This window comes from Protomyctophum bolini, assembly GCF_963924005.1.
Source record: "Protomyctophum bolini genome assembly, chromosome: 8".
In the NCBI taxonomy this organism is placed as follows: domain Eukaryota; kingdom Metazoa; phylum Chordata; class Actinopteri; order Myctophiformes; family Myctophidae; genus Protomyctophum; species Protomyctophum bolini.
Window position 1 is genome coordinate 15,673,611 of NC_137869.1, and position 26,838 is coordinate 15,700,448.

The window sequence follows — 26,838 nt, forward strand, 5'->3', positions numbered from 1 at the left end:
TTCGTCATTATTTTCAAATCTTCAAAAATGATGAAAAACGGCGCGCTATAGTATACCGTACGATATGGGCTATAGCCCACGGTCCAAAATGATGAGAAACGAGGCTAACTTTTTTTTTCAAAATTTCAAAAAACATGGGCTATAACCCATCGTTTTTGTCATTTCGTCATTATTTTCAAATCTTCAAAAATGATGAAAAACGGCGCGCCATAGTATACCGTACGATATGGGCTATAGCCCACGGTCCAAAATGATGAGAAACGAGGCTAACTTTTTTTTTCTAAATTTCAAAAAACATGGGCTATAACCCATCATTTTTGTCATTTCGTCATTATTTTCAAATCTTCAAAAATGATGAAAAACGGCGCGCTATAGTATACCGTACGATATGGGCTATAGCCCACGGTCCAAAATGATGAGAAACGAGGCTAACTTTTTTTTTCAAAATTTCAAAAAACATGGGCTATAACCCATCGTTTTTGTCATTTTGTCATTATTTTCAAATCTTCAAAAATGATGAAAAACGGCGCGCTATAGTATACCGTACGATATGGGCTATAGCCCATGGTCCAAAATGATGAGAAACGAGGATAACTTTTTTTTTCAAATTTTCAAAAAACATGGGCTATAACCCATCGTTTTTGTCATTTCGTCATTATTTTCAAATCTTCAAAAATGATGAAAAACGGCGCGCTATAGTATGCCGTACGATATGGGCTATAGCCCACGGTCCAAAATGATGAGAAACGAGGCTAACTTTTTTTTTCAAAATTTCAAAAAACATGGGCTATAACCCATCGTTTTTGTCATTTTGTCATTATTTTCAAATCTTCAAAAATCATGAAAAACGGCGCGCTATAGTATACCGTACGATATGGGCTATAGCCCACGGTCCAAAATGATGAGAAACGAGGCTAACTTTTTTTCAAAATTTCAAAAAACATGGGCTATAACCCATCGTTTTTGTCATTTCGTCATTATTTTCAAATCTTCAAAAATGATGAAAAACGGCGCGCTATAGTATACCGTACGATATGGGCTATAGCCCACGGTCCAAAATGATGAGAAACGAGGCTAACTTTTTTTTTCAAAATTTCAAAAAACATGGGCTATAACCCATCGTTTTTGTCATTTCGTCATTATTTTCAAATCTTCAAAAATGATGAAAAACGGCGCGCTATAGTATACCGTACGATATGGGCTATAGCCCATGGTCCAAAATGATGAGAAACGAGGCTAACTTTTTTTTTCAAAATTTCAAAAAACATGGGCTATAACCCATCGTTTTTGTCATTTCGTCATTTTTTTCAAATCCTCAAAAATGATGAAAAACGGCGTGCCATAGTATGCCGTACGATATGGGCTATAGCCCACGGTCCAAAATGATGAGAAACGAGGCTAACTTTTTTTTTCAAAATTTAAAAAAACATGGGCTATAACCCATCGTTTTTGTCATTTCGTCATTATTTTCAAATCTTCAAAAATGATGAAAAACGGCGCGCTATAGTATACCGTACGATATGGGCTATAGCCCACGGTCCAAAATGATGAGAAACGAGGCTAACTTTTTTTTTCAAAATTTCAAAAAACATGGGCTATAACCCATCGTTTTTGTCATTTCGTCATTATTTTCAAATCTTCAAAAATGATGAAAAACGGCGCGCTATAGTATACCGTACGATATGGGCTATAGCCCACGGTCCAAAATGATGAGAAACGAGGCTAACTTTTTTTTTCAAAATTTCAAAAAACATGGGCTATAACCCATCGTTTTTGTCATTTCGTCATTATTTTCAAATCTTCAAAAATGATGAAAAACGGCGCGCTATAGTATACCGTACGATATGGGCTATAGCCCACGGTCCAAAATGATGAGAAACGAGGCTAACTTTTTTTTTCAAAATTTCAAAAAACATGGGCTATAACCCATCGTTTTTGTCATTTCGTCATTATTTTCAAATCTTCAAAAATGATGAAAAACGGCGCGCTATAGTATACCGTACGATATGGGCTATAGCCCACGGTCCAAAATGATGAGAAACGAGGCTAACTTTTTTTTTCAAAATTTAAAAAAACATGGGCTATAACCCATCGTTTTTGTCATTTCGTCATTATTTTCAAATCTTCAAAAATGATGAAAAACGGCGCGCTATAGTATGCCGTACGATATGGGCTATAGCCCATGGTCCAAAATGATGAGAAACGAGGCTAACTTTTTTTTTCAAAATTTCAAAAAACATGGGCTATAACCCATCGTTTTTGTCATTTTGTCATTTTTTTCAAATCCTCAAAAATGATGAAAAACGGCGTGCCATAGTATGCCGTACGATATGGGCTATACCCCACGGTCCAAAATGATGAGAAACGAGGCTAACTTTTTTTTTCAAAATTTCAAAAAACATGGGCTATAACCCATCATTTTTGTCATTTCGTCATTATTTTCAAATCTTCAAAAATGATGAAAAACGGGGCGCTATAGTATACCGTACGATATGGGCTATAGCCCACGGTCCAAAATGATGAGAAACGAGGCTAACTTTTTTTTTCAAAATTTAAAAAAACATGGGCTATAACCCATCGTTTTTGTCATTTTGTCATTATTTTCAAATCTTCAAAAATGATGAAAAACGGCGCGCTATAGTATACCGTACGATATGGGCTATAGCCCATGGTCCAAAATGATGAGAAACGAGGATAACTTTTTTTTTCAAAATTTCAAAAAACATGGGCTATAACCCATCGTTTTTGTCATTTCGTCATTATTTTCAAATCTTCAAAAATGATGAAAAACGGCGCGCTATAGTATGCCGTACGATATGGGCTATAGCCCACGGTCCAAAATGATGAGAAACGAGGCTAACTTTTTTTTTCAAAATTTCAAAAAACATGGGCTATAACCCATCGTTTTTGTCATTTCGTCATTTTTTTCAAATCCTCAAAAATGATGAAAAACGGCGCGCTATAGTATGCCGTACGATATGGGCTATAGCCCATGGTCCAAAATGATGAGAAACGAGGCTAACTTTTTTTTTCAAAATTTCAAAAAACATGGGCTATAACCCATCGTTTTTGTCATTTCGTCATTTTTTTCAAATCCTCAAAAATGATGAAAAACGGCGTGCCATAGTATGCCGTACGATATGGGCTATAGCCCACGGTCCAAAATGATGAGAAACGAGGCTAACTTTTTTTTTCAAAATTTCAAAAAACATGGGCTATAACCCATCGTTTTTGTCATTTCGTCATTATTTTCAAATCTTCAAAAATGATGAAAAACGGCGCGCTATAGTATGCCGTACGATATGGGCTATAGCCCACGGTCCAAAATGATGAGAAACGAGGCTAACTTTTTTTTTCAAAATTTCAAAAAACATGGGCTATAACCCATCGTTTTTGTCATTTCGTCATTATTTTCAAATCTTCAAAAATGATGAAAAACGGCGCGCTATAGTATACCGTACGATATGGGCTATAGCCCACGGTCCAAAATGATGAGAAACGAGGCTAACTTTTTTTTTCAAAATTTCAAAAAACATGGGCTATAACCCATCGTTTTTGTCATTTCGTCATTTTTTTCAAATCCTCAAAAATGATGAAAAACGGCGTGCCATAGTATGCCGTACGATATGGGCTATAGCCCACGGTCCAAAATGATGAGAAACGAGACTAACTTTTTTTTTCAAAATTTCAAAAAACATGGGCTATAACCCATCGTTTTTGTCATTTCGTCATTATTTTCAAATCTTCAAAAATGATGAAAAACGGCGCGCTATAGTATACCGTACGATATGGGCTCTAGCCCACGGTCCAAAATGATGAGAAACGAGGCTAACTTTTTTTTTCAAAATTTCAAAAAACATGGGCTATAACCCATCGTTTTTGTCATTTCGTCATTTTTTTCAAATCCTCAAAAATGATGAAAAACGGCGTGCCATAGTATGCCGTACGATATGGGCTATAGCCCACGGTCCAAAATGATGAGAAACGAGGCTAACTTTTTTTTTCAAAATTTCAAAAAACATGGGCTATAACCCATCGTTTTTGTCATTTCGTCATTTTTTTCAAATCCTCAAAAATGATGAAAAACGGCGTGCCATAGTATGCCGTACGATATGGGCTATAGCCCACGGTCCAAAATGATGAGAAACGAGGCTAACTTTTTTTTTCAAAATTTCAAAAAACATGGGCTATAACCCATCGTTTTTGTCATTTCGTCATTATTTTCAAATCTTCAAAAATGATGAAAAACGGCGCGCTATAGTATGCCGTACGATATGGGCTATAGCCCACGGTCCAAAATGATGAGAACGAGGCTAACTTTTTTTTTTCAAAATTTCAAAAAACATGGGCTATAACCCATCGTTTTTGTCATTTCGTCATTTTTTTCAAATCCTCAAAAATGATGAAAAACGGCGTGCCATAGTATGCCGTACGATATGGGCTATAGCCCACGGTCCAAAATGATGAGAAACGAGACTAACTTTTTTTTTCAAAATTTCAAAAAACATGGGCTATAACCCATCGTTTTTGTCATTTCGTCATTATTTTCAAATCTTCAAAAATGATGAAAAACGGCGCGCTATAGTATACCGTACGATATGGGCTATAGCCCACGGTCCAAAATGATGAGAAACGAGGCTAACTTTTTTTTTCAAAATTTCAAAAAACATGGGCTATAACCCATCGTTTTTGTCATTTCGTCATTATTTTCAAATCTTCAAAAATGATGAAAAACGGCGCGCTATAGTATGCCGTACGATATGGGCTATAGCCCATGGTCCAAAATGATGAGAAACGAGGCTAACTTCTTTTTTCAAAATTTCAAAAAACATGGGCTATAACCCATCGTTTTTGTCATTTTGTCATTTTTTTCAAATCCTCAAAAATGATGAAAAACGGCGTGCCATAGTATGCCGTACGATATGGGCTATAGCCCACGGTCCAAAATGATGAGAAACGAGGCTAACTTTTTTTTTCAAAATTTCAAAAAACATGGGCTATAACCCATCGTTTTTGTCATTTCGTCATTATTTTCAAATCTTCAAAAATGATGAAAAACGGCGCGCTATAGTATACCGTACGATATGGGCTATAGCCCACGGTCCAAAATGATGAGAAACGAGGCTAACTTTTTTTTTCAAAATTTCAAAAAACATGGGCTATAACCCATCGTTTTTGTCATTTCGTCATTATTTTCAAATCTTCAAAAATGATGAAAAACGGCGCGCTATAGTATACCGTACGATATGGGCTATAGCCCACGGTCCAAAATGATGAGAAACGAGGCTAACTTTTTTTTTCAAAATTTCAAAAAACATGGGCTATAACCCATCGTTTTTGTCATTTTGTCATTTTTTTCAAATCCTCAAAAATGATGAAAAACGGCGTGCCATAGTATGCCGTACGATATGGGCTATAGCCCACGGTCCAAAATGATGAGAAACGAGGCTAACTTTTTTTTTCAAAATTTCAAAAAACATGGGCTATAACCCATCGTTTTTGTCATTTCGTCATTATTTTCAAATCTTCAAAAATGATGAAAAACGGCGCGCTATAGTATGCCGTACGATATGGGCTATAGCCCATGGTCCAAAATGATGAGAAACGAGGCTAACTTTTTTTTTCAAAATTTCAAAAAACATGGGCTATAACCCATCGTTTTTGTCATTTTGTCATTTTTTTCAAATCCTCAAAAATGATGAAAAACGGCGTGCCATAGTATGCCGTACGATATGGGCTATAGCCCACGGTCCAAAATGATGAGAAACGAGGCTAACTTTTTTTTTCAAAATTTCAAAAAACATGGGCTATAACCCATTGTTTTTGTCATTTCGTCATTATTTTCAAATCTTCAAAAATGATGAAAAACGGCGCGCTATAGTATACCGTACGATATGGGCTATAGCCCACGGTCCAAAATGATGAGAAACGAGGCTAACTTTTTTTTTCAAAATTTCAAAAAACATGGGCTATAACCCATCGTTTTTGTCATTTTGTCATTATTGTCAAATCTTCAAAAATGATGAAAAACGGCGCGTTATAGTATACCGTACGATATGGGCTATAGCCCACGGTCCAAAATGATGAGAAACGAGGCTAACTTTTTTTTTCAAAATTTCAAAAAACATGGGCTATAACCCATCGTTTTTGTCATTTTTTTCAAATCCTCAAAAATGATGAAAAACGGCGTGCCATAGTATGCCGTACGATATGGGCTATAGCCCACGGTCCAAAATGATGAGAAACGAGGCTAACTTTTTTTTTCAAAATTTCAAAAAACATGGGCTATAACCCATCATTTTTGTCATTTCGTCATTATTTTCAAATCTTCAAAAATGATGAAAAACGGCGCGCTATAGTATACCGTACGATATGGGCTATAGCCCACGGTCCAAAATGATGAGAAACGAGGCTAACTTTTTTTTTCAAAATTTCAAAAAACATGGGCTATAACCCATCGTTTTTGTCATTTCGTCATTATTTTCAAATCCTCAAAAATGATGAAAAACGGCGTGCCATAGTATGCCGTACGATATGGGCTATAGCCCACGGTCCAAAATGATGAGAAACGAGGCTAACTTTTTTTTTCAAAATTTCAAAAAACATGGGCTATAACCCATCGTTTTTGTCATTTTGTCATTTTTTTCAAATCCTCAAAAATGATGAAAAACGGCGTGCCATAGTATGCCGTACGATATGGGCTATAGCCCACGGTCCAAAATGATGAGAAACGAGGCTAACTTTTTTTTTCAAAATTTCAAAAAACATGGGCTATAACCCATCATTTTTGTCATTTCGTCATTATTTTCAAATCTTCAAAAATGATGAAAAACGGCGCGCTATAGTATACCGTACGATATGGGCTATAGCCCACGGTCCAAAATGATGAGAAACGAGGCTAACTTTTTTTTTCAAAATTTCAAAAAACATGGGCTATAACCCATAGTATGCCGTACGATATGGGCTATAGCCCACGGTCCAAAATGATGAGAAACGAGGCTAACTTTTTTTTTCAAAATTTCAAAAAACATGGGCTATAACCCATCGTTTTTGTCATTTTGTCATTTTTTTCAAATCCTCAAAAATGATGAAAAACGGCGTGCCATAGTATGCCGTACGATATGGGCTATAGCCCACGGTCCAAAATGATGAGAAACGAGGCTAACTTTTTTTTTCAAAATTTCAAAAAACATGGGCTATAACCCATCATTTTTGTCATTTCGTCATTATTTTCAAATCTTCAAAAATGATGAAAAACGGCGCGCTATAGTATACCGTACGATATGGGCTATAGCCCACGGTCCAAAATGATGAGAAACAAGGCTAACTTTTTTTTTCAAAATTTCAAAAAACATGGGCTATAACCCATCGTTTTTGTCATTTTGTCATTATTTTCAAATCTTCAAAAATGATGAAAAACGGCGCGCTATAGTATACCGTACGATATGGGCTATAGCCCATGGTCCAAAATGATGAGAAACGAGGATAACTTTTTTTTCCAAAATTTCAAAAAACATGGGCTATAACCCATCGTTTTTGTCATTTCGTCATTATTTTCAAATCTTCAAAAATGATGAAAAACGGCGCGCTATAGTATGCCGTACGATATGGGCTATAGCCCACGGTCCAAAATGATGAGAAACGAGGCTAACTTTTTTTTTCAAAATTTCAAAAAACATGGGCTATAACCCATCGTTTTTGTCATTTTGTCATTATTTTCAAATCTTCAAAAATGATGAAAAACGGCGCGCTATAGTATACCGTACGATATGTGCTATAGCCCACGGTCCAAAATGATGAGAAACGAGGCTAACTTTTTTTTTCAAAATTTCAAAAAACATGGGCTATAACCCATCGTTTTTGTCATTTCGTCATTATTTTCAAATCTTCAAAAATGATGAAAAACGGCGCGCTATAGTATGCCGTACGATATGGGCTATAGCCCACGGTCCAAAATGATGAGAAACGAGGCTAACTTTTTTTTTCAAAATTTCAAAAAACATGGGCTATAACCCATCGTTTTTGTCATTTTGTCATTATTTTCAAATCTTCAAAAATGATGAAAAACGGCGCGCTATAGTATACCGTACGATATGTGCTATAGCCCACGGTCCAAAATGATGAGAAACGAGGCTAACTTTTTTTTTCAAAATTTCAAAAAACATGGGCTATAACCCATCGTTTTTGTCATTTCGTCATTATTTTCAAATCTTCAAAAATGATGAAAAACGGCGCGCTATAGTATACCGTACGATATGGGCTATAGCCCACGGTCCAAAATGATGAGAAACGAGGCTAACTTTTTTTTTCAAAATTTCAAAAAACATGGGCTATAACCCATCGTTTTTGTCATTTCGTCATTATTTTCAAATCTTCAAAAATGATGAAAAACGGCGCGCCATAGTTTACCGTACGATATGGGCTATAGCCCACGGTCCAAAATGATGAGAAACGAGGCTAACTTTTTTTTTCTAAATTTCAAAAAACATGGGCTATAACCCATCATTTTTGTCATTTCGTCATTATTTTCAAATCTTCAAAAATGATGAAAAACGGCGCGCTATAGTATACCGTACGATATGGGCTATAGCCCACGGTCCAAAATGATGAGAAACGAGGCTAACTTGTTTTTTTCAAAATTTCAAAAAACATGGGCTATAACCCATCGTTTTTGTCATTTTGTCATTATTTTCAAATCTTCAAAAATGATGAAAAACGGCGCGCTATAGTATACCGTACGATATGGGCTATAGCCCATGGTCCAAAATGATGAGAAACGAGGATAACTTTTTTTTTCAAAATTTCAAAAAACATGGGCTATAACCCATCGTTTTTGTCATTTCGTCATTATTTTCAAATCTTCAAAAATGATGAAAAACGGCGCGCTATAGTATACCGTACGATATGGGCTATAGCCCACGGTCCAAAATGATGAGAAACGAGGCTAACTTTTTTTTTCAAAATTTCAAAAAACATGGGCTATAACCCATCGTTTTTGTCATTTCGTCATTATTTTCAAATCTTCAAAAATGATGAAAAACGGCGCGCTATAGTATACCGTACGATATGGGCTATAGCCCACGGTCCAAAATGATGAGAAACGAGGCTAACTTTTTTTTTCAAAATTTCAAAAAACATGGGCTATAACCCATCGTTTTTGTCATTTCGTCATTATTTTCAAATCTTCAAAAATGATGAAAAACGGCGCGCTATAGTATACCGTACGATATGGGCTATAGCCCATGGTCCAAAATGATGAGAAACGAGGCTAACTTTTTTTTTCAAAATTTCAAAAAACATGGGCTATAACCCATCGTTTTTGTCATTTCGTCATTTTTTTCAAATCCTCAAAAATGATGAAAAACGGCGTGCCATAGTATGCCGTACGATATGGGCTATAGCCCACGGTCCAAAATGATAAGAAACGAGGCTAACTTTTTTTTTCAAAATTTCAAAAAACATGGGCTATAACCCATCGTTTTTGTCATTTCGTCATTATTTTCAAATCTTCAAAAATGATGAAAAACGGCGCGCTATAGTATACCGTACGATATGGGCTATAGCCCACGGTCCAAAATGATGAGAAACGAGGCTAACTTTTTTTTTCAAAATTTAAAAAAACATGGGCTATAACCCATCGTTTTTGTCATTTTGTCATTATTTTCAAATCTTCAAAAATGATGAAAAACGGCGCGCTATAGTATACCGTACGATATGGGCTATAGCCCACGGTCCAAAATGATGAGAAACGAGGCTAACTTTTTTTTCAAAATTTCAAAAAACATGGGCTATAACCCATCGTTTTTGTCATTTCGTCATTATTTTCAAATCTTCAAAAATGATGAAAAACGGCGCGCTATAGTATACCGTACGATATGGGCTATAGCCCACGGTCCAAAATGATGAGAAACGAGGCTAACTTTTTTTTTCAAAATTTCAAAAAACATGGGCTATAACCCATCGTTTTTGTCATTTCGTCATTATTTTCAAATCTTAAAAAATGATGAAAAACGGCGCGCTATAGTATATCGTACGATATGGGCTATAGCCCATGGTCCAAAATGATGAGAAACGAGGCTAACTTTTTTTTTCAAAATTTCAAAAAACATGGGCTATAACCCATCGTTTTTGTCATTTCGTCATTTTTTTCAAATCCTCAAAAATGATGAAAAACGGCGTGCCATAGTATGCCGTACGATATGGGCTATAGCCCACGGTCCAAAATGATAAGAAACGAGGCTAACTTTTTTTTTCAAAATTTCAAAAAACATGGGCTATAACCCATCGTTTTTGTCATTTCGTCATTATTTTCAAATCTTCAAAAATGATGAAAAACGGCGCGCTATAGTATACCGTACGATATGGGCTATAGCCCACGGTCCAAAATGATGAGAAACGAGGCTAACTTTTTTTTTCAAAATTTCAAAAAACATGGGCTATAACCCATCGTTTTTGTCATTTTGTCATTATTTTCAAATCTTCAAAAATGATGAAAAACGGCGCGCTATAGTATACCGTACGATATGGGCTATAGCCCACGGTCCAAAATGATGAGAAACGAGGCTAACTTTTTTTTTCAAAATTTCAAAAAACATGGGCTATAACCCATCGTTTTTGTCATTTCGTCATTATTTTCAAATCTTCAAAAATGATGAAAAACGGCGCGCTATAGTATACCGTACGATATGGGCTATAGCCCACGGTCCAAAATGATGAGAAACGAGGCTAACTTTTTTTTTCAAAATTTCTAAAAACATGGGCTATAACCCATCGTTTTTGTCATTTTGTCATTATTTTAAATCTTCAAAAATGATGAAAAACGGCGCGCTATAGTATACTGTACGATATGGGCTATAGCCCACGGTCCAAAATGATGAGAAACGAGGCTAACTTTTTTTTTCAAAATTTCAAAAAACATGGGCTATAACCCATCGTTTTTGTCATTTCGTCATTATTTTCAACTCTTCAAAAATGATGAAAAACGGCGCGCTATAGTATACCGTACGATATGGGCTATAGCCCACGGTCCAAAATGATGAGAAACGAGGCTAACTTTTTTTTTCAAAATTTCAAAAAACATGGGCTATAACCCATCGTTTTTGTCATTTCGTCATTATTTTCAAATCTTCAAAAATGATGAAAAACGGCGCACTATAGTATACCGTACGATATGGGCTATAGCCCACGGTCCAAAATGATGAGAAACGAGGCTAACTTTTTTTTTCAAAATTTCAAAAAACATGGGCTATAACCCATCGTTTTTGTCATTTCGTCATTATTTTCAAATCTTCAAAAATGATGAAAAACGGCGCGCTATAGTATACCGTACGATATGGGCTATAGCCCACGGTCCAAAATGATGAGAAACGAGGCTAACTTTTTTTTTCAAAATTTCAAAAAACATGGGCTATAACCCATCGTTTTTGTCATTTCGTCATTATTTTCAAATCTTCAAAAATGATGAAAAACGGCGCGCTTTAGTATACCGTACGATATGGGCTATAGCCCACGGTCCAAAATTATGAGAAACGAGGCTAACTTTTTTTTTCAAAATTTCAAAAAACATGGGCTATAACCCATCGTTTTTGTCATTTCGTCATTATTTTCAAATCTTCAAAAATGATGAAAAACGGCGCGCTATAGTATACCGTACGATATGGGCTATAGCCCACGGTCCAAAATGATGAGAAACGAGGCTAACTTTTTTTTTCAAAATTTCAAAAAACATGGGCTATAACCCATCGTTTTTGTCATTTCGTCATTTTTTTCAAATCCTCAAAAATGATGAAAAACGGCGTGCCATAGTATGCCGTACGATATGGGCATATAGCCCACGGTCCAAAATGATGAGAAACGAGGCTAACTTTTTTTTTCAAAATTTCAAAAAACATGGGCTATAACCCATCGTTTTTGTCATTTCGGCATTATTTTCAAATCTTCAAAAATGATGAAAAACGGCGTGCCATAGTATGCCGTACGATATGGGCTATAGCCCACGGTCCAAAATGATAAGAAACGAGGCTAACTTTTTTTTTCAAAATTTCAAAAAACATGGGCTATAACCCATCGTTTTTGTCATTTCGTCATTATTTTCAAATCTTCAAAAATGATGAAAAACGGCGCGCTATAGTATACCGTACGATATGGGCTATAGCCCACGGTCCAAAATGATGAGAAACGAGGTTAACTTTTTTTTTCAAAATTTCAAAAAACATGGGCTATAACCCATCGTTTTTGTCATTTTGTCATTATTTTCAAATCTTCAAAAATGATGAAAAACGGCGCGCTATAGTATACCGTACGATATGGGCTATAGCCCACGGTCCAAAATGATGAGAAACGAGGCTAACTTTTTTTTTCAAAATTTCAAAAAACATGGGCTATAACCCATCGTTTTTGTCATTTCGTCATTATTTTCAAATCTTCAAAAATGATGAAAAACGGCGCGCTATAGTATACCGTACGATATGGGCTATAGCCCACGGTCCAAAATGATGAGAAACGAGGCTAACTTTTTTTTTCAAAATTTCTAAAAACATGGGCTATAACCCATCGTTTTTGTCATTTTGTCATTATTTTAAATCTTCAAAAATGATGAAAAACGGCGCGCTATAGTATACTGTACGATATGGGCTATAGCCCACGGTCCAAAATGATGAGAAACGAGGCTAACTTTTTTTTTCAAAATTTCAAAAAACATGGGCTATAACCCATCGTTTTTGTCATTTCGTCATTATTTTCAACTCTTCAAAAATGATGAAAAACGGCGCGCTATAGTATACCGTACGATATGGGCTATAGCCCACGGTCCAAAATGATGAGAAACGAGGCTAACTTTTTTTTTCAAAATTTCAAAAAACATGGGCTATAACCCATCGTTTTTGTCATTTCGTCATTATTTTCAAATCTTCAAAAATGATGAAAAACGGCGCACTATAGTATACCGTACGATATGGGCTATAGCCCACGGTCCAAAATGATGAGAAACGAGGCTAACTTTTTTTTTCAAAATTTCAAAAAACATGGGCTATAACCCATCGTTTTTGTCATTTCGTCATTATTTTCAAATCTTCAAAAATGATGAAAAACGGCGCGCTATAGTATACCGTACGATATGGGCTATAGCCCACGGTCCAAAATGATGAGAAACGAGGCTAACTTTTTTTTTCAAAATTTCAAAAAACATGGGCTATAACCCATCGTTTTTGTCATTTCGTCATTATTTTCAAATCTTCAAAAATGATGAAAAACGGCGCGCTTTAGTATACCGTACGATATGGGCTATAGCCCACGGTCCAAAATTATGAGAAACGAGGCTAACTTTTTTTTTCAAAATTTCAAAAAACATGGGCTATAACCCATCGTTTTTGTCATTTCGTCATTATTTTCAAATCTTCAAAAATGATGAAAAACGGCGCGCTATAGTATACCGTACGATATGGGCTATAGCCCACGGTCCAAAATGATGAGAAACGAGGCTAACTTTTTTTTTCAAAATTTCAAAAAACATGGGCTATAACCCATCGTTTTTGTCATTTCGTCATTTTTTTCAAATCCTCAAAAATGATGAAAAACGGCGTGCCATAGTATGCCGTACGATATGGGCTATAGCCCACGGTCCAAAATGATGAGAAACGAGGCTAACTTTTTTTTTCAAAATTTCAAAAAACATGGGCTATAACCCATCGTTTTTGTCATTTCGGCATTATTTTCAAATCTTCAAAAATGATGAAAAACGGCGCGCTATAGTATACCGTACGATATGGGCTATAGCCCACGGTCCAAAATGATGAGAAACGAGGCTAACTTTTTTTTTCAAAATTTCAAAAAACATGGGCTATAACCCATCGTTTTTGTCATTTCGTCATTATTTTCAAATCTTCAAAAATGATGAAAAACGGCGCGCTATAGTATACCGTACGATATGGGCTATAGCCCACGGTCCAAAATGATGAGAAACGAGGCTAACTTTTTTTTTCAAAATTTAAAAAAACATGGGCTATAACCCATCGTTTTTGTCATTTCGTCATTATTTTCAAATCTTCAAAAATGATGAAAAACGGCGCGCTATAGTATACCGTACGATATGGGCTATAGCCCACGGTCCAAAATGATGAGAAACGAGGCTAACTTTTTTTTTCAAAATTTCAAAAAACATGGGCTATAACCCATCGTTTTTGTCATTTCGTCATTATTTTCAAATCTTCAAAAATGATGAAAAACGGCGCGCTATAGTATACCGTACGATATGGGCTATAGCCCACGGTCCAAAATGATGAGAAACGAGGCTAACTTTTTTTTTCAAAATTTCAAAAAACATGGGCTATAACCCATCGTTTTTGTCATTTCGTCATTTTTTTCAAATCCTCAAAAATGATGAAAAACGGCGTGCCATAGTATGCCGTACGATATGGGCTATAGCCCACGGTCCAAAATGATGAGAAACGAGGCTAACTTTTTTTTTCAAAATTTCAAAAAACATGGGCTATAACCCATCGTTTTTGTCATTTCGGCATTATTTTCAAATCTTCAAAAATGATGAAAAACGGCGCGCTATAGTATACCGTACGATATGGGCTATAGCCCACGGTCCAAAATGATGAGAAACGAGGCTAACTTTTTTTTTCAAAATTTCAAAAAACATGGGCTATAACCCATCGTTTTTGTCATTTCGTCATTATTTTCAAATCTTCAAAAATGATGAAAAACGGCGCGCTATAGTATACCGTACGATATGGGCTATAGCCCACGGTCCAAAATGATGAGAAACGAGGCTAACTTTTTTTTTCAAAATTTAAAAAAACATGGGCTATAACCCATCGTTTTTGTCATTTCGTCATTATTTTCAAATCTTCAAAAATGATGAAAAACGGCGCGCTATAGTATACCGTACGATATGGGCTATAGCCCACGGTCCAAAATGATGAGAAACGAGGCTAACTTTTTTTTTCAAAATTTCAAAAAACATGGGCTATAACCCATCGTTTTTGTCATTTCGTCATTTTTTTCAAATCCTCAAAAATGATGAAAAACGGCGTGCCATAGTATGCCGTACGATATGGGCTATAGCCCACGGTCCAAAATGATGAGAAACGAGGCTAACTTTTTTTTTCAAAATTTCAAAAAACATGGGCTATAACCCATCGTTTTTGTCATTTCGTCATTATTTTCAAATCTTCAAAAATGATGAAAAACGGCGCGCTATAGTATACCGTACGATATGGGCTATAGCCCACGGTCCAAAATGATGAGAAACGAGGCTAACTTTTTTTTTCAAAATTTCAAAAAACATGGGCTATAACCCATCGTTTTTGTCATTTCGTCATTTTTTTCAAATCTTCAAAAATGATGAAAAACGGCGCGCTATAGTATACCGTACGATATGGGCTATAGCCCACGGTCCAAAATTATGAGAAACGAGGCTAACTTTTTTTTTCAAAATTTCAAAAAACATGGGCTATAACCCATCGTTTTTGTCATTTCGTCATTATTTTCAAATCTTCAAAAATGATGAAAAACGGCGCGCTATAGTATACCGTACGATATGGGCTATAGCCCACGGTCCAAAATGATGAGAAACGAGGCTAACTTTTTTTTCCAAAATTTCAAAAAACATGGGCTATAACCCATCGTTTTTGTCATTTCGGCATTATTTTCAAATCTTCAAAAATGATGAAAAACGGCGCGCTATAGTATACCGTACGATATGGGCTATAGCCCACGGTCCAAAATGATGAGAAACGAGGCTAACTTTTTTTTTCAAAATTTCAAAAAACATGGGCTATAACCCATCGTTTTTGTCATTTCGTCATTATTTTCAAATCTTCAAAAATGATGAAAAACGGCGCGCTATAGTATACCGTACGATATGGGCTATAGCCCACGGTCCAAAATGATGAGAAACGAGGCTAACTTTTTTTTTCAAAATTAAAAAAAACATGGGCTATAACCCATCGTTTTTGTCATTTCGTCATTATTTTCAAATCTTCAAAAATGATGAAAAACGGCGCGCTATAGTATACCGTACGATATGGGCTATAGCCCACGGTCCAAAATGATGAGAAACGAGGCTAACTTTTTTTTTCAAAATTTCAAAAAACATGGGCTATAACCCATCGTTTTTGTCATTTCGTCATTTTTTTCAAATCCTCAAAAATGATGAAAAACGGCGTGCCATAGTATGCCGTACGATATGGGCTATAGCCCACGGTCCAAAATGATGAGAAACGAGGCTAACTTTTTTTTTCAAAATTTCAAAAAACATGGGCTATAACCCATCGTTTTTGTCATTTCGTCATTATTTTCAAATCTTCAAAAATGATGAAAAACGGCGCGCTATAGTATACCGTACGATATGGGCTATAGCCCACGGTCCAAAATGATGAGAAACGAGGCTAACTTTTTTTTTCAAAATTTCAAAAAACATGGGCTATAACCCATCGTTTTTGTCATTTCGTCATTTTTTTCAAATCCTCAAAAATGATGAAAAACGGCGTGCCATAGTATGCCGTACGATATGGGCTATAGCCCACGGTCCAAAATGATGAGAAACGAGGCTAACTTTTTTTTTCAAAATTTCAAAAAACATGGGCTATAACCCATCGTTTTTGTCATTTCGTCATTATTTTCAAATCTTCAAAAATGATGAAAAACGGCGCGCTATAGTATACCATACGATATGGGCTATAGCCCATGGTCCAAAATGATGAGAAACGAGGATAACTTTTTTTTCCAAAATTTCAAAAAACATGGGCTATAACCCATCGTTTTTGTCATTTCGTCATTATTTTCAAATCTTCAAAAATGATGAAAAACGGCGCGCTATAGTATGCCGTACGATATGGGCTATAGCCCACGGTCCAAAATGATGAGAAACGAGGCTAACTTTTTTTTTCAAAATTTCAAAAAACATGGGCTATAACCCATCGTTTTTGTCATTTCGTCATTTTTTTCAAATCCTCAAAAATGATGAAAAACGGCGTGCCATAGTATGCCGTACGATATGGGCTATAGCCCACGGTCCAAAATGATGAGAAACGAGGCTAACTTTTTTTTTCAAAATTTCAAAAAACATGGGCTATAACCCATCGTTTTTTTCATTTTTAAATTTTTTTCAAATCCTCAAAAATGATGAAAAACGGCGTGCCATAGTATGCCGTACGATATGGGCTATAGCCCACGGTCCAAAATGATGAGAAACGAGGCTAACTTTTTTTTCCAAAATTTCAAAAAACATGGGCTATAACCCATCGTTTTTGTCATTTCGTCATTATTTTCAAATCTTCAAAAATGATGAAAAACGGCGCGCAATAGTATACCGTACGATATGGGCTATAGCCCACGGTCCAAAATGATGAGAAACGAGGCTAATTTTTTTTTTCAAAATTTCAAAAAACATGGGCTATAACCCATCGTTTTTGTCATTTCGTCATTATTTTCAAATCCTCAAAAATGATGAAAAACGGCGCGCTATAGTATGCCGTACGATATGGGCTATAGCCCACGGTCCAAAATGATGAGAAACGAGGATAACTTTTTTTTTCAAAATTTCAAAAAACATGGGCTATAACCCATCGTTTTTGTCATTTCGTCATTTTTTTCAAATCCTCAAAAATGATGAAAAACGGCGCGCTATAGTATGCCGTACGATATGGGCTATAGCCCATGGTCCAAAATGATGAGAAACGAGGATAACTTTTTTTTTTTAAATTTCAAAAAACATGGGCTATAACCCATCGTTTTTGTCAAATTGCGGAATTGCGGAAATGGTCCAAGGTCCAAAGAGTAAATTTGTGATTTTTTGTTGCATAGTGAAATAATTAGAATAAATAACATCACACAGGTCAGGTACAGTAATTTGATGATTTATTTTGTAACAGTTTTAGAAATTATGCTTTTTGAGTGTAACATGTAACAAAAAAAGAACCTTATCTCAAAAACAAACTCAATCTCAAGTCAAAACACATCAGTAATCTTAGCACTCTGGCCTTTTTTGATAGCTGTAAATAAACTACAAATTATACAAAAATATCAAAAAGCAATTACTCAAAGTCAAAAATCTCTGCCTCTTTCTCTTTCCAGAAAGCAAAGCTACGGTCAATGTATTTACAGATTTCATCATTGCTGAAACTAGTAATGTCAGTTCCACTTTGTATCATTCCCTCGTCAGGGGTAGGGCTCTGAACGATGACTTTGGGCACCAGTCGGACCTCTGGGAGGGAGTGTTTCTTAACTTCTGGAATGACTTCGGACTGATTCGGCGTGTTCCCAAAGAACTTGAGCTTAATGTCCTCAAAACCATCCTTCCACTCGCGGTTCCCAGCCTCGATGTCCAGAACCACAGCCTTGTGGAACTCCCGGACCGTCTCCCAGGGGAAGCAGCCCAGGTGGTCAAACACCTCAAAACACAGCAGGTGTCTCACTTTGCGCTCATCTGGAGGCAGATCTTTTTGTTGTATTACTACACATTATGATACTGTTGATGATGCTGTGTTTGGTCGTGTAAACAATGTAAACTATTTTAACATTTTAATTTGATTTTGATTTTTCCTTTTTTTTTCTTTCTATTTGTTTATCTTATCTATCTTACCTGTCCATGAATACGTTCTCTGCTGTTGTTGTTTGTGTTTGTATTTTAAGTTCTCTGTTTTATGTGTTTGTAAAAAATCCAAAATAAAGTACTGATCATAAATAAAAAAAAGACAGCTCCCTACAATCCCAGTCACGTGCTTCCCTCTCCCTTACAGTCATACAACCAGACAGGCCATTACTCTCTGATGGTTATGGTGACAAACACATAGACGTGTGTGTGTGTCTGCATGTGTGTGTATGCCTTGTTCAGCAACATTTCTGAGGTCCAATGTCACCTGCCACCTACAAAGTTAGGCACTATACCACATACCCAGAAACACACAAAGACGCCGATGTGCAACACATGCCACAAAGCCTTTAGGAAACAGGGCTATAACCCATCGTTTTTGTCATTTCCGCAATTTTTCATTTACGCAATTTTTCATTTCCGCAATTTCCGCAATTTTTCATTTCCGCAATTTCCGCAAGTTTTAATTTCCGCAATTTCCGCAAGTTTTCATTTCCGCAATTTCCGCAATTTCCGCTTTTCCGCATTCCGCATTTTCCGCAATTTTCCGCAATTTCGGCAATTTCGCAATATACGCAATTTCCGCAATTTTTCCGCAATTTCCGCAATTTCCGCATTTTGATAATGTTTCTCATCCTCCACAACACTCCGTAATTTGCTAATGTTTCTCATCCTCGGCAACACTCAATTTTTCCGGTAAATACAACACATTGAGCAGGGCACTGCAGGGAGTTGAACCCCGTTCCGGTAAACCAGAAGTACGACACCAGTGCCTTAGCTTTTGTGTATTCAACTATTTGGGTAACATGTGAGCTTTATCCTCTAATTCATGGGCCTGGATTTTTTTTTCCAAAATTTCAAAAAACATGGGCTATAACCCATCGTTTTTTTCATTTTTTCATTTTTTTCAAATCCTCAAAAATGATGAAAAACGGCGTGCCATAGTATGCCGTACGATATGGGCTATAGCCCACGGTCCAAAATGATGAGAAACGAGGCTAACTTTTTTTTTCAAAATTTCAAAAAACATGGGCTATAACCCATCGTTTTTGTCATTTCGTCATTATTTTCAAATCTTCAAAAATGATGAAAAACGGCGCGCTATAGTATACCGTACGATATGGGCTATAGCCCACGGTCCAAAATGATGAGAAACGAGGCTAACTTTTTTTTTCAAAATTTCAAAAAACATGGGCTATAACCCATCGTTTTTGTCATTTCGTCATTTTTTTCAAATCCTCAAAAATGATGAAAAACGGCGCGCTATAGTATGCCGTACGATATGGGCTATAGCCCACGGTCCAAAATGATGAGAAACGAGGCTAACTTTTTTTTTCAAAATTTCAAAAAACATGGGCTATAACCCATCGTTTTTGTCATTTCGTCATTTTTTTCAAATCCTCAAAAATGATGAAAAACGGCGCGCTATAGTATACCGTACGATATGGGCTATAGCCCATGGTCCAAAATGATGAGAAACGAGGCTAACTTTTTTTTTCAAAATTTCAAAAAACATGGGCTATAACCCATCGTTTTTGTCATTTCGTCATTATTTTCAAATCTTCAAAAATGATGAAAAACGGCGCGCTATAGTATACCGTACGATATGGGCTATAGCCCACGGTCCAAAATGATGAGAAACGAGGCTAACTTTTTTTTTCAAAATTTCAAAAAACATGGGCTATAACCCATCGTTTTTGTCATTTCGTCATTATTTTCAAATCTTCAAAAATGATGAAAAACGGCGCGCTATAGTATACCGTACGATATGGGCTATAGCCCACGGTCCAAAATGATGAGAAACGAGGCTAACTTTTTTTTTCAAAATTTCAAAAAACATGGGCTATAACCCATCGTTTTTGTCATTTCGTCATTATTTTCAAATCTTCAAAAATGATGAAAAACGGCGCGCTATAGTATACCGTACGATATGGGCTATAGCCCACGGTCCAAAATGATGAGAAACGAGGCTAACTTTTTTTTTCAAAATTTCAAAAAACATGGGCTATAACCCATCGTTTTTGTCATTTCGTCATTATTTTCAAATCTTCAAAAATGATGAAAAACGGCGCGCTATAGTATACCGTACGATATGGGCTATAGCCCACGGTCCAAAATGATGAGAAACGAGGCTAACTTTTTTTTTTTTAAATTCAAAAAACATGGGCTATAACCCATCGTTTTTGTCATTTCGTCATTATTTTCAAATCTTCAAAAATGATGAAAAACGGCGCGCTATAGTATACCGTACGATATGGGCTATAGCCCACGGTCCAAAATGATGAGAAACGAGGCTAACTTTTTTTTTCAAAATTTCAAAAAACATGGGCTATAACCCATCGTTTTTGTCATTTCGTCATTTTTTCATTTACGCAATTTTTCATTTCCGCAATTTCCGCAATTTTTCATTTCCGCAATTTCCGCAAGTTTTAATTTCCGCAATTTCCGCAAGTTTTCATTTCCGCAATTTCCGCAATTTCCGCTTTTCCGCATTCCGCATTTTCCGCAATTTTCCGCAATTTCGGCAATTTCGCAATATACGCAATTTCCGCAATTTTTCCGCAATTTCCGCAATTTCCGCATTTTGATAATGTTTCTCATCCTCCACAACACTCCGTAATTTGCTAATGTTTCTCATCCTCGGCAACACTCAATTTTTCCGGTAAATACAACACATTGAGCAGGGCACTGCAGGGAGTTGAACCCCGTTCCGGTAAACCAGAAGTACGACACCAGTGCCTTAGCTTTTGTGTATTCAACTATTTGGGTAACATGTGAGCTTTATCCTCTAATTCATGGGCCTGGATTTTTTTTTCCAAAATTTCAAAAAACATGGGCTATAACCCATCGTTTTTTTCATTTTTTCATTTTTTTCAAATCCTCAAAAATGATGAAAAACGGCGTGCCATAGTATGCCGTACGATATGGGCTATAGCCCACGGTCCAAAATGATGAGAAACGAGGCTAACTTTTTTTTTCAAAATTTCAAAAAACATGGGCTATAACCCATCGTTTTTGTCATTTCGTCATTATTTTCAAATCTTCAAAAATGATGAAAAACGGCGCGCTATAGTATACCGTACGATATGGGCTATAGCCCACGGTCCAAAATGATGAGAAACGAGGCTAACTTTTTTTTTCAAAATTTCAAAAAACATGGGCTATAACCCATCGTTTTTGTCATTTCGTCATTTTTTTCAAATCCTCAAAAATGATGAAAAACGGCGCGCTATAGTATGCCGTACGATATGGGCTATAGCCCACGGTCCAAAATGATGAGAAACGAGGCTAACTTTTTTTTTCAAAATTTCAAAAAACATGGGCTATAACCCATCGTTTTTGTCATTTCGTCATTTTTTTCAAATCCTCAAAAATGATGAAAAACGGCGCGCTATAGTATACCGTACGATATGGGCTATAGCCCATGGTCCAAAATGATGAGAAACGAGGCTAACTTTTTTTTTCAAAATTTCAAAAAACATGGGCTATAACCCATCGTTTTTGTCATTTCGTCATTATTTTCAAATCTTCAAAAATGATGAAAAACGGCGCGCTATAGTATACCGTACGATATGGGCTATAGCCCACGGTCCAAAATGATGAGAAACGAGGCTAACTTTTTTTTTCAAAATTTCAAAAAACATGGGCTATAACCCATCGTTTTTGTCATTTCGTCATTATTTTCAAATCTTCAAAAATGATGAAAAACGGCGCGCTATAGTATACCGTACGATATGGGCTATAGCCCACGGTCCAAAATGATGAGAAACGAGGCTAACTTTTTTTTTCAAAATTTCAAAAAACATGGGCTATAACCCATCGTTTTTGTCATTTCGTCATTATTTTCAAATCTTCAAAAATGATGAAAAACGGCGCGCTATAGTATACCGTACGATATGGGCTATAGCCCACGGTCCAAAATGATGAGAAACGAGGCTAACTTTTTTTTTCAAAATTTCAAAAAACATGGGCTATAACCCATCGTTTTTGTCATTTCGTCATTATTTTCAAATCTTCAAAAATGATGAAAAACGGCGCGCTATAGTATACCGTACGATATGGGCTATAGCCCACGGTCCAAAATGATGAGAAACGAGGCTAACTTTTTTTTTTTTAAATTCAAAAAACATGGGCTATAACCCATCGTTTTTGTCATTTCGTCATTATTTTCAAATCTTCAAAAATGATGAAAAACGGCGCGCTATAGTATACCGTACGATATGGGCTATAGCCCACGGTCCAAAATGATGAGAAACGAGGCTAACTTTTTTTTTCAAAATTTCAAAAAACATGGGCTATAACCCATCGTTTTTGTCATTTCGTCATTTTTTTCAAATCCTCAAAAATGATGAAAAACGGCGCGCTATAGTATGCCGTACGATATGGGCTATAGCCCATGGTCCAAAATGATGAGAAACGAGGATAACTTTTTTTTTCAAAATTTCAAAACCCATCGTTTTTGTCATTTCGTCATTAATTTCAAATCTTCAAAAATGATGAAAAACGGCGCGCTATAGTATGCCGTACGATATGGGCTATAGCCCACGGTCCAAAATGATGAGAAACGAGGCTAACTTTTTTTTTCAAAATTTCAAAAAACATGGGCTATAACCGATCGTTTTTGTCATTTCGTCATTATTTTCAAATCTTCAAAAATGATGAAAAACGGCGCGCTATAGTATACCGTACGATATGGGCTATAGCCCACGGTCCAAAATGATGAGAAACGAGGCTAACTTTTTTTTTCAAAATTTCAAAAAACATGGGCTATAACCCATCGTTTTTGTCATTTCGTCATTATTTTCAAATCTTCAAAAATGATGAAAAACGGCGCGCTATAGTATACCGTACGATATGGGCTATAGCCCACGGTCCAAAATGATGAGAAACGAGGCTAACTTTTTTTTTCAAAATTTCAAAAAACATGGGCTATAACCCATCGTTTTTGTCATTTCGTCATTATTTTTAAATCTTCAAAAATGATGAAAAACGGCGCGCTATAGTATACCGTACGATATGGGCTATAGCCCACGGTCCAAAATTATGAGAAACGAGGCTAACTTTTTTTTTTTTAATTTCAAAAAACATGGGCTATAACCCATCGTTTTTGTCATTTCGTCATTATTTTCAAATCTTCAAAAATGATGAAAAACGGCGCGCTATAGTATACCGTACGATATGGGCTATAGCCCACGGTCCAAAATGATGAGAAACGAGGCTAACTTTTTTTTTCAAAATTTCAAAAAACATGGGCTATAACCCATCGTTTTTGTCATTTCGTCATTTTTTTCAAATCCTCAAAAATGATGAAAAACGGCGCGCTATAGTATGCCGTACGATATGGGCTATAGCCCATGGTCCAAAATGATGAGAAACGAGGATAACTTTTTTTTTCAAAATTTCAAAAAACATGGGCTATAACCCATCGTTTTTGTCATTTCGTCATTAATTTCAAATCTTCAAAAATGATGAAAAACGGCGCGCTATAGTATGCCGTACGATATGGGCTATAACCCACGGTCCAAAATGATGAGAAACGAGGCTAACTTTTTTTTTCAAAATTTCAAAAAACATGGGCTATAACCCATCGTTTTTGTCATTTCGTCATTTTTTCAAATCCTCAAAAATGATGAAAAACGGCGCGCTATAGTATGCCGTACGATATGGGCTATAGCCCATGGTCCAAAATGATGAGAAACGAGGATAACTTTTTTTTTCAAAATTTAAAAAAACATGGGCTATAACCCATCGTTTTTGTCATTTCGTCATTATTTTCAAATCTTCAAAAATGATGAAAAACGGCGCGCTATAGTATGCCGTACGATATGGGCTATAGCCCACGGTCCAAAATGATGAGAAACGAGGCTAACTTTTTTTTTCAAAATTTCAAAAAACATGGGCTATAACCCATCGTTTTTGTCATTTCGTCATTATTTTCAAATCTTCAAAAATGATGAAAAACGGCACGCTATAGTATGCCGTACGATTTGGGCTATAGCCCACGGTCCAAAATGATGAGAAACGAGGCTAACTTTTTTTTTCAAAATTAAAAAAAACATGGGCTATAACCCATCGTTTTTTTTTCATTTTTTCATTTTTGTCAAATCATCAAAAATGATGAAAAACGGCACGCTATAGTATGCCGTACGATATGGGCTATAGCCCATGGTCCAAAATGATGAGAAACGAGGATAACTTTTTTTTTCAAAATTTCAAAAAACATGGGCTATAACCCATCGTTTTTGTCATTTCGTCATTATTTTTAAATCTTCAAAAATGATGAAAAACGGCGCGCTATAGTATACCGTACGATATGGGCTATAGCCCACGGTCCAAAATTATGAGAAACGAGGCTAACTTTTTTTTTTTTAATTTCAAAAAACATGGGCTATAACCCATCGTTTTTGTCATTTCGTCATTATTTTCAAATCTTCAAAAATGATGAAAAACGGCGCGCTATAGTATACCGTACGATATGGGCTATAGCCCACGGTCCAAAATGATGAGAAACGAGGCTAACTTTTTTTTTCAAAATTTCAAAAAACATGGGCTATAACCCATCGTTTTTGTCATTTCGTCATTTTTTTCAAATCCTCAAAAATGATGAAAAACGGCGCGCTATAGTATGCCGTACGATATGGGCTATAGCCCATGGTCCAAAATGATGAGAAACGAGGATAACTTTTTTTTTCAAAATTTCAAAAAACATGGGCTATAACCCATCGTTTTTGTCATTTCGTCATTAATTTCAAATCTTCAAAAATGATGAAAAACGGCGCGCTATAGTATGCCGTACGATATGGGCTATAACCCACGGTCCAAAATGATGAGAAACGAGGCTAACTTTTTTTTTCAAAATTTCAAAAAACATGGGCTATAACCCATCGTTTTTGTCATTTCGTCATTTTTTCAAATCCTCAAAAATGATGAAAAACGGCGCGCTATAGTATGCCGTACGATATGGGCTATAGCCCATGGTCCAAAATGATGAGAAACGAGGATAACTTTTTTTTTCAAAATTTAAAAAAACATGGGCTATAACCCATCGTTTTTGTCATTTCGTCATTATTTTCAAATCTTCAAAAATGATGAAAAACGGCGCGCTATAGTATGCCGTACGATATGGGCTATAGCCCACGGTCCAAAATGATGAGAAACGAGGCTAACTTTTTTTTTCAAAATTTCAAAAAACATGGGCTATAACCCATCGTTTTTGTCATTTCGTCATTATTTTCAAATCTTCAAAAATGATGAAAAACGGCACGCTATAGTATGCCGTACGATTTGGGCTATAGCCCACGGTCCAAAATGATGAGAAACGAGGCTAACTTTTTTTTTCAAAATTAAAAAAAACATGGGCTATAACCCATCGTTTTTTTTTCATTTTTTCATTTTTGTCAAATCATCAAAAATGATGAAAAACGGCACGCTATAGTATGCCGTACGATATGGGCTATAGCCCATGGTCCAAAATGATGAGAAACGAGGATAACTTTTTTTTTCAAAATTAAAAAAAACATGGGCTATAACCCATCGCTTTTTTTTTCATTTTTCCATTTTTGTCAAATCATCAAAAATGATGAAAAACGGCACGCTATAGTATGCCGTACGATATAGGCTATAGCCCATGGTCCAAAATGATGAGAAAAAACGTGTTTTAGACGTCTATTTTTAGACGTCTACTTGTGTTGCGGAGGAATTGCGGAGTGTTGCGGAAAAATTGCGGAGTGTTGCGGAGGAAAAATTGTGGAGTGTTGCGGAGGATGAGAAACATTAGCAAATTGCGGAGTGTTAAAAAAAAAAAAAAACGATGGGTTATAGCCAATCGTTTTTTGTATTTTTTCATTTTTGTCAAATCGTCAAAAATGATGAAAAACGGCGTGCTATAGTATGCCGTACGATATGGGCTATAGCCCATGGTCCAAAATGATGAGAAACGAGGATAACTTTTTTTTTCAAAATTTAAAAAAACATGGGCTATAACCCATCGTTTTTTTTTCATTTTTGTCAAATCATCAAAAATGATGAAAAACGGCGTGCTATAGTATGCCGTACGATATGGGCTATAGCCCATGGTCCAAAATGATGAGAAACGAGGATAACTTTTTTTCTAAATTTCAAAAAACATGGGCTATAACCGATCGTTTTTTTTTCATTTTTTCATTTTTGTCAAATCATCAAAAATGATGAAAAACGGCACGCTATAGTATGCCGTACGATATGGGCTATAGCCCATGGTC